Below are 10,821 nucleotides of genomic sequence, written 5' to 3'. Positions count from 1 at the left end.
TTTGCGAGCAAGTATAACAATTGATATTTGATAAAAGGTTTGAAGGAAATGGGCCGTGATGTTTGCCAATACCTCGCAAAGGTAATTCTGCCAATAGATAACAAACATATCATCTCTTCTTCCTGTTGTGCTGCATGAGAGGCAACGAGGCTATTCCTGACATATGATAAAGCCCAGTAACACGATAGTGAGTGTTGAAGAGCGATTCATAAAGACAGACTTCTCATTACACCAAGTATTCAAAGCAGTACATGACGTTACAAGTATGTTGTCAACAAACGGCCATGCATCCATCAGCTGACACAAATGGACTTTGGTGAAACTATGTAGTACTCTAGAACTTAGCCTTGATAACTGGAGTCAAATATCATGTGTTTGTCTCATACATTCAGTTGACATATCAAGCGTGTGCATGTGTCATTAAACGCAGTTCAACTGTGATGACGTTCCAGTTCTCAAATCCACTTAGCAAAGAAAACTTGTATGTGTCCGTTTTCGAGTAAATGCCGGCTGACTGACTACGATGTCACTCAGATAAGTGTGGTCATTCATTCTCCTTCACCATATGTAGAATTTGATGGAACAAATATGACATATAGGGTTTGCTGAATGGAACATATCTACATGTGAAAGCTAACACATACATGCCAGTTTGCATGTATCTAATCTTTGCAATATTTATGCAAATCCTTCCTGCAAGAGTTTGCATCAAGCTTTAATGAGTTGCTTCTTAAATGGGAATTTCCTTATCTGCTCCAGCTCACTCGTCAGTCCTGTCTTGCGTTTCAGAAAAGTCTCTCTAACTTGATAATGGCAGAAGCTTGTCCGACGAAGTCACACAAACTCACCAACATCAAACCTGTCTCTGTCTACTTTAAATAGAAAGTCCTTAAAATCATTTATGTCTGAGTTCAGCTGACTTTGTTTACGTCCAAACTAGACACGAACTGGTATGAAACATTGCCGGGTTGTAAAAAGCAAATACATTCAAAAGACAAATTGAAGCAAGGCTTGGCACAGACGTTTATAGTAGACACTTACGTAGTGTGAGATTAAGTTGTTGTACTTAGAATGTACTTCTGAATAAATAAGTCATTTCACCCGACATACCGTTTCATCCTTTGCTTGTCTCTTCGAGCATTGCATGACTTCTCTATAAAGACATTTTAATTTGATTATGTATTCTGCATTTTATAAATATATTTCCTGATGCATGGGGGTAGGTACATGTATGTATGTAAACTTTCTTTATGGCAACGAATCTGTGACGATTACTGATACCTTCAGTATCACTGTACATGCTTGATGGCGGTGTCAGTACGTCCTCCGAAACGTTGCATTAACTAGAACAACAGATGCTTGTTGGGGTTGAAATGCCTGAATTGTAGAACAGCGCATTGATTTTCTATATTTCCCAGTGACTCCTGAAATGATGTGTCTCAGCCAGTTTTACATTTTAGCAATTGTGTTTGAAGGTCACATGAATGACTTCCTCTACACATCCCTCATAGTGAGACCAGTTTTGTTATTGAATGCTTTCAGTTGGGTTAACACTGTGAGAGTGGTGATGTCAGAGTAATATACCGATTATACAAAACTCTTTATACAAAACAATTGTGTGGAACATTAAAATGCAAGAAATGTCTAGAGACAAGTAATCTGAATATGTTTTTCACTGCAAGCCACTCTTCATTTCCAGTGTGGGATACCTTTCATTGACTTGGTGACCATAAAAATGCAATCCAAGTGTTCACTCGGTTTAACACCAATAGACATGCAATAAAAAAGTAGACCTACCTCTGTTCACCAAATCAATGTTTTAAAATGACAGATTCACTTTATTGTTGTTTCTATTATTTCTTTAAATAATTAGCTACTCCAAGAAGTCTTGCAATTATTTTCATGGGCCATACAATCTCTAAGAGCTTCTACCAACGTCAATCCAACTGTTTCAAATGTGTGTAGGTCCATGGGACATTGCATGGAAACAAAACTAGATGTAATGTGGCTCGTGGTATTAATACCGTTTGAAATACGCCTGAACAAAGTGTTAGAACGCTTGATAACACCATGCGAACGACGCCCATTTGCACAAATTATCTCCCCATGTCTGTGCTTCAGTGTCTTCCAGCTGTTGTGTCTTCTGATGTCAGTCACACAGTACCAATCACACAGTCATGTCATCATAGCATGCCTTTCCACTGTTCCACTTATTCAATATCACATTTGATAGCTTGTACCCTGATTGATGCACGCTGCAGACCAGCATGTGACCTGGCTAGTGACAAACACCATCATACAACGTAATTTGTTTAATGTCTCTTGGTGCTGGAAGAACAGTAACAAACATTTCAATAGAAACGGTAATGCGTAGAGGAGGATAATTGGAGTCAAAAGTGGGGTTTTGATCTTGTATGATGAATGAGTAGTGATCGAATCACGGATTTTGTAAAATACATTTTTGTTTACATGTCAGTTATGGTTCAGCATAAATTTCGTTTATTCGGCACTCTGCAGTTTGTCATTCACCTCATATGTTGACACCTATACACCCTCCTTTTAACATAATAATCGTATATAAGTACGACGTCTGAATCTTTGGCTCTTGGTGCTCAATTGTCTTGTGATTCTTGAGTAGATATGAACAGTTAGTCTCCTTTAATATCTGTGAAAAAACCCTTCCTGTTCTCTCCTGTAGCCCAAAACGTAATGTCGTCTGAAGACGTAATCGATGGTATGAGTGTGCAGTTAGAATGATTCTCCATCTTCAGTGGATCGCAGTGTAATACCGTAATACCTGCTTTGCCTTTACACCCTTGTTAACATGGAGCTTTTATCTTACTCCTGCGAAGGAAGGGGTGTATGGAGGATTCAGTGGTAAATCCAGTGATGGCAGCTCACGTCTCGGTAATGAAGAAGTGGCACACACAGGTGTGAACCTAATGTAGGTATTAAAATCTAGTCATAAATACCACCGCTCCTAATACAGTGGCTACTGCTCATATTATTACTACCGCTGTTGCTGCCAGTTTGATAGCTACTATATAATATTATACAGGTATAAATATATCACAATAGCCCATCCCATCTACACGCATGCCCGATGCGTTTTGGATGACAATCTCAAAGGCACATCGTATTTTCAATCTCAACTCCCTGGGGATTATGCAACTTGTGCAGCCACAGGTATGATATTGATAACCAGACTTACGGGATACAAATCAATTCTTTGTGTTTCATGTAAATCTCATTTAAGAACATTGAACAAAACCATATCAAGTAAACTTTGTAAAGGAAGTTATTCAAATGCCCTTCAAAGTTGTCAGAAGGAACTACTGGTCGATAAGCATGACTGCAGCAATCACCAGAAAGGAATTTGCTTCTTATTCCAGCACTAGCCAAAGGCAAGACTCATTCAGATCCATTACATGAACACAAAAAAGTTGATTTGTGTGTTTTTTCTTGTATTTTTAACATGATAGGATACCAGAAACTGAATTACAGAATTTCAGAAAAGGCTGTCACCCAGAATGTGAATCGTCTGAAACCATCAAAACCTGATGTCCTTATTGAGCTATTCATGAAGACACGCCAAGGTCAAACGCGATGTCAGGGTTAACTAACTGAATTTGTTTGGCAAACAGTCTCTTCAGTCTAATGTAAATACTTCAACTAACTCAAATCCCCTTTCAGTACAGTTTCCAATGCGCATGCCCTAGCTTCAATTACGTCTTTAGATGTACTGTACTTTTGCAGTACGGCCAAATCCCGTAACAGTTCGGAAGTTATGCATGTCTGCTTTGACATAACTCACGGGTGTTTCTTTTTCTACCATCAAACTGAGGCAGGTTCTTTGAATTAGCGAGACAAACTGGTTAGTTCCAGCCATTATCAGGGACATTTGGATGAGACTGGCGTAAATATCTACAATCAAGATAAAACTGATGAGGCTGATAGTTAAGAGAAACTAATACATATTCAGATTAAACCGTCGCAGTTAATATTAGCACAATCAGTCGTAAAGAAGCAAGCTCTCAATTAACAAATAAACGTTTGGTGCAAATGACATGTTATGTTTTTTAGTACCGTGGTAGCAAGATCTCGAGATAAGGGTATAAAATAGCCTGTTAAACCGAACAAAAATCTAAACCGAACAAAAATCTAAACAAGGAGCCGTCCTGACTACCGAATGTCTGGTTATGAATTCAAATTCCTTCGTGCACATGTGAGTCCATTCCCGGTGTCCCCCGCCGTGATATGTTCCGGGAACATTGCTAAAAGCGGCGTAAAGCTAAACTCCCTCCCTCACTCCTTTCTATACATGTTGTTACGAGTGTGTATTTTGTGTATATTTTGTTGTTAGTCCAGTAATAATTATTATTTGGTCACAACAATTAGTGTTTTGAATGATACTTATGATGGGTCACATTTCGTTTAATAGATGGTCAGCACTTTTGGTATTTTGGTTTTCCGGAATTTATCTGCTCTTAGTTTTCTATGTGTTTACTTCCGGGAGACTTATTCGAGAGGATTCTACAGTGTTGACGATGGTCGTATGTGCCTGACCTTTCGGGAAATGGCTGAGTATATATGCCAAGAGGCTGGTTACCGTGTTGTGGGGGACACACTCATTCATATTTACTGGAGTTACATCGCCAACAATCATCAACGCCTGACCTACATTATCCGCTGTCAGACCGATCGCTGTGTTTACATTCTGCATAGTTGATTCTCTCTCGCACTAAGACTTTGGTGAGTTTACTATATTATATTTTGTGACCCACTGCCTTAGACTTTGTCTCACTTGTATTAAATATGTAATCAACATTGTGAAATTGACATGTGACCTTGTATACCTTGCTCTCGTTGCATAATAATACATAATGTGAACGTTTATGACTTGTCTTTGTTCTGTTTCGCTGGTTCACGAGGGGATTTCTTACATCATTTGTCACGGTAAATTCGTAACCGTAACAATGTAAAGACGTTGAGAGTGTAAGCTTTCGGAATGCAGGGTTCCACACTGACAAAGATTCACTATCAGGTAGGATGATATGTACATTTCAGCCGTTAACTTACCGAGTTAAAGGAGCTACAAATAATTTGAATGCATTTATGACACAGTCTGAGACACAGAGATGTAGATTCGGAGGGTGTGTTCAGTGACCGATATTGATTGTCAAAGGCTTTCGTCGTTTTTAGTCATGACAAGTGACGTTTCTTTGTGTGAGCCAGTGACTTCTAAGTCATCCAGCCAACAACTTAATCTAATATCAATAATCAATATCACATGTATCTGTTAGGACATTTAGTCTGTTGATTATTAATGTCGATCTGTAATGTTATGTCATGCATCCATCATTGATCAAGGCACTAAAGGTAATGGATACAGAGAACATTTTTCTTCCTCTCTGATCAACACAACGCCAAGTATTTCAACGCATTCTGTATGCTCCCTTTCCTTCTGTAAGCATGTGTGAAAACAAGCTTCAACATTCTCTTGCAGACGGATTTTTGCACATTATAACACAGTTTCTTCTTCCTATCAGGCAAACACAGTTATCGCCAGCTCGGTTCTTATGCCATTTTTGTATTGATAATGTAGCCATATCACTACCACCAGCATGAGACCCTTGAAAGAGACCCTGTGACTGGAAGAGGATTTTGGGACAACCCCTGTCTATTACCAGCAGAGCGAAAGCTTCCGACGGAGTTAGAGCCATTTAGGTACAAGGTAAAAATTAATCGACTTCATGTTGAATGTAGATCTCCGTAAAGTGGCAGGGTCATAGCATATACATAACCCCGAACTAGGAAAGCATTAGTTCCGACTCGAGAAAATGAGGCAGATAATGTTTCCCGGATGTCCAACAGCGGCAAATGTGTCGTACTATTCTGAATCGAGATTAAACCGGGTCATTGTTATCAAACGCCATGTTAAAGTGGCGTCCATGGACAAAGGCAAGAATGATGGAAAGCAAACAGGAACCCCTTCATTGATAAGTGCAGACAGTACACTCGGCCGTGATAGCTGACCAGTCACTCGACCTGCAATGAATCACTTTAAGTCGTTTGCATGTGACACAGTAAGAGAAAATATATAACGCATGAATGAATTCAGAAAAAGCTTAATGAATCTTTGCAATGGAAACAATTGGATTGTTTGCAATATGCAATTATGTAATGTGTTGCCGCCAAATGAGAATGTTTATTTAACGTTTTAGCCAAAGACATGACAATTGCTATGAAAGCGTTGAAAGGAAATTGCCCCGTGATGTTTGCCAGTAACTCAAAACGGTGATTTTATAAACAGATAACAAACACAATATCTCACAATATCAAGATCGAGTCCCTGTTACAGCAGAGCAAGAATTTCTGTGTACATTGGATCCAGATATGGTCATTCGTGACTGTTGGACTTCCTGCTGAGTGCATCTATTAATCACCTTATGTATGTATTAATTACCTAACTTACGGGATATAAAGACGCCCTCTGGTGTTAATGTAAATCGCGTGTTAGAAGAAACAAGAAAGCGTCTGACTTTAACTATTATCGCAAGCCGCACAGTCTTGTCATGCGACAGACTGTTATTGATGAAGCCTTTTAAAAGTCATGAGCCGTGACTGAACACTCAGTGTTCCCGACTGTAGACCTCATGTTCCGTCCTGCGTTTAAAAAGGAATAGAACATCTCGAGCGGCTACCGTTTTGTCGTCTTCATGTAACGACCGTGTATGAATTAAAGTCACTGTACCTGATCCAGAAATAGGGTTTCTATCAATATGACACCACAGGTTTAATGAGTTCTTTCAACGTCTTCCTTTGGGTATTTTGCTAACCTCACAGCCATATGGAATTAATGATATCTCAGCATATGATATGACACCACAGGTTCAGTGAAGTCATTCAGTATACATCCCTGGATATTTGAACCTCACAGGCAACATGGAGCTATGGTGTTTAAAATGAAATGCGATTTTATTAAAACTCTAACTCTAATAAATCTTCAGTTAAAATGATATGGTAGGCCTCTTTGGAAAGTTGTTCTCCTGCCACTTTCCGGACGTGTTTGCACAGTTGTAAAGTTTACTGCTACACAAAAGGAACACATCTGGACGATGGTATTACATGATAATTCAAATGGAGCATTTTAGCTGCCAGAACATACATATTCTTCAGGCGTGAATGAGTTTAGTTTAATGAATTTAAATGAAATCACAGCGTGATAGCTCTAGATGGAAATGCTCTGTTGATAGAAGTCATGGATATTTCCTGTTTAGTGAAATCCATGAGCATTGCTGTAGACAATGATCAAGAATATTGTCTTCATAGTTTCTGTCATGGCGCCAGTGTGCTTGGGGCTGCAGGTCCACACAGGGAAAGTCCGTACCTTACACCACAGGGTAAAAAACTAATGTATCACGTAATACAATTGTTGAATATAAACGTGGACATACTGGATTCGACTTGGCAAACATCGGCCTGACGTTTCAATTCACACAACTGATATCAAGATATTGTAACTGTCACAGCAGGACAAGAATTTCTGTGTGTCTTGAAACAACGATAGGTTCATCAGTACGTAGGCCATCCATGACTGCTGAACGTACTGTTGAGTACACTTACCTATGGCATTACAGTGGAAGCTGCCCAAACCGGCAAGTTATCAACAGTTGCATAAACTCTCAGTCGTGACTGTGACTTGTACCTTTATGACCAGCTCTGCAATCCGGCACACTGTCGAAACCGGGTTATTTCTTCATTCCCAATGAATGCTGCTTTAGGCAGCTTCCACTGTAATTACCTCACTTACGGATGTAAAGACATCCTCTTATTCTAATGTTAATCACATGTTACAAGAAACAAGAAAGCGTCTGACTTTAACCATTATCGCATTCAGCGAACACAGCCGCAAGTCGCTCAGCCTTGTCATGCTCCAGACTATTATTGATAAAGCATTTTAACAGTCATTAGCTGTCACTGAAAACTAAGTGTCCCCGACTGTAGGCCCAATTTTCCTTCCTGTGTGGTAAAAGGAAAGGAACAAGGTTACCGTCACCGTGTCTGATCCCGAAATCAAGTTTTGTTATCACTATGCCACCACAGGTTTAATGAGTACATTCAACGCCATCCATTGGGTATTTTGTTAACCCTATAATCAAATCAAAGTATGGATACATCAGCATATGATGACACGGCAGGTTCACTGAGGTCATTCAGTATACAGCCCTTGATATTGTGTTAACCTCACGGGAAAGTTAAATGAATCATATTCTGAAAAATATCTCATTACGATTATCTTTATCTGCAACTGAATATTAAAAAAGATAAGAAATAAATTATTATATTGGCTTTCATTTAAAGATAATAAAATGATAATAAAATTAATGTTACCATTTAATTTCATTTAGCATAAATGTACAATAGATGCTAAATGTCACTGTTTGATTGAATTTGTAATTAACCTGTACGTATGTAAACCCTGAATTTTGAATCAGCTCATCTTTTCGATCGGTCTTATCTTACATATAAACGATTTAGCACCAAATTTTGTAAGTTTGTCTGAGTTGATAATGTCGGAAGGCATTCGTGGTAGTTTTACCCAGGTTAAACTCTCTAGCATCTAGCATCACTCTCAATCAGTCGTAATCTACTTTACTGTTTAAACAGCCAGTTGTCGTAAAAGCGTTTTGCTTTAACAGAGTTTAGCATGATTCACTTCTGAACTGTTATGAAATGTAGCCAGGTTGCTAAAAAGAAACTCCAATCTAAAGATGTAATTGTATCTTGGCCTTGCAGAGACTTTTACGATGGAAAGTGCCGTGAAGGGAGACCTGGGTTAGTTGTGGTATTTACACTGCACAGTAGAGGCGAATGAACAAATGAATTAAATCAGTTAAGCCTGGCACGTCGTTTGACCTCTGGTTTGTCAGAGGGGCCTCTGTAATAAAGCAATAAAGACTTCTTGTTTCGAGTGTCTGTTTTTATCTGATAATCAGCGAGTCTGTTCTTGCATGCTCTCATAGAATTTAACACACAGTTTTACCAAACATTCCAAATCTGACTATTTTTACATGTGGTCAGCAAATTGATGTTCCAACTGCCGGATCCGAAGGCACCTGCACTGTGGTTTAGTAAGAAGCAAATAGGACTTGGCTATTCGGTTTCTGACAACCTGTCTACTGGATTATTAGTGAATCTATTGGCCTTGTTTCCTACTCTTACTGACGGGAAACTTGAAGGTGCGGGTTAGAATTGCTACTGGTATGCCGACACATGTCATCGGTTCCCAGTTGCGCAGCTCCATGCTCATGTTGTTGATCACTGGATTGGCTGGTTTAGGTTCGATTATTTACAGAAAGCCGCCATATAGTTTTAATATTGCTCACCCACTCACTCTCTCTTTTTGACGATGCAGCGTAACTTTCACTGCGTTCCGGACAACCAATACGTCTCAGAACGAACATAACTCCTCTCAAAATTTGCTAGTCTGGAATACTTCTGTGTATCAGATTTGTACCATAATAGAGTATTCGTATTATCAATTTTACATACAGGTTTTGTTTAATCTACTTCATATCGCAATTATCAACAGCTGTCACAAGAATCAGGATAAGGCCAGACTTTTTTTCTGTGACTAGAGGAACATATTTGATTATAGTTAAACTGTTTGAAATGGGTATTGGCGCATAGTGGATAAGTACAAGCTTTTACCTTTCTTCCCTATGACTCTTGAAGTATTATATATCGATCACTCTTCGCTTGAAGTAACTTGTTTGAAGAGCATGTAAATGACTTCCTTCACAAAGAATACATGACATGTATAGTCAAGCACAATGTTGTTATTGCTCGATATACTTAGTCACCTGGTGAATATGCTCAGACCAATGTTATATGTATGCTTTTGCCAATATATCAATTATCACACTGTGGATAATAACAATGTCAAACGATTCATTTGGAAAGAAGTTACAGATTATTGTTACAGTTATGTTTGTGACGTGTTCTTTATTCTGAAACAATTTACTATTCAAGGAAAATGGAAGTGAATACCTAACACCACGTCGACAGAAAACCTTTAGTAAGCAATCCCGTCTTTCTCTGTGTGATTCCTATTTATGTTATGGAGTCACTAACCAGTGGTGATCTGTCACAGAATATCAGACTTTGCTAGAATCCCTTTACTTTGTTTCAGCTATCAGCTGTTGACTTTTCAGTAAATTTAACGTGTGATCACCAGTTTTAGTATTGATAATATAAACCTTTCCACGCTTGTAAATGTATTGGTATGTGGTTTGAAATAACCTAGTGCCAGAGGAGAAACGGTCGGGGCATGCAACGTGTTGTCAGTTGGTAAGTGCAACCGAACTGTTCGGTTCATAGATAGAGGGGGACAATGAGAAGTTCCAAATGAATTTGTTCTTCGTTGAAATGTATCTCATGTCCATGTCAGTGATGTACAGCGTAACACTTACAGATGTGTGAAGGATTAAAACTATAACCACCTGACTTCATTATGATTGGTTGGTTGGTTGGTTGGTTGATTTGTTGTCTAATGTCACATTCAGCACTATTCTAGCTATATAGTGGCGGTCTTGAAATAATTGAATCTTTAACAGACACATCAGTGATCAACAGCGTGAGCATCTATTTACACAACTCAGACCTGATGCCATGTGTTAACCATGATCTTATGAAGTAAACTGAGATACAATAATGACGCAGTAATCTGAATAACCGACTCCTCCAAATTAACTCAATTTATCCATTTGTACTCATATTAATACACATACAGAGGAGGATGTGTAATTAGCGACAGTA

The sequence above is a fragment of the Haliotis asinina genome, chromosome 2 (assembly GCF_037392515.1).
Source record: "Haliotis asinina isolate JCU_RB_2024 chromosome 2, JCU_Hal_asi_v2, whole genome shotgun sequence".
NCBI classification, from domain to species: Eukaryota; Metazoa; Mollusca; class Gastropoda; order Lepetellida; family Haliotidae; genus Haliotis; species Haliotis asinina.
Note: the sequence above shows the minus strand (reverse complement) of the source record.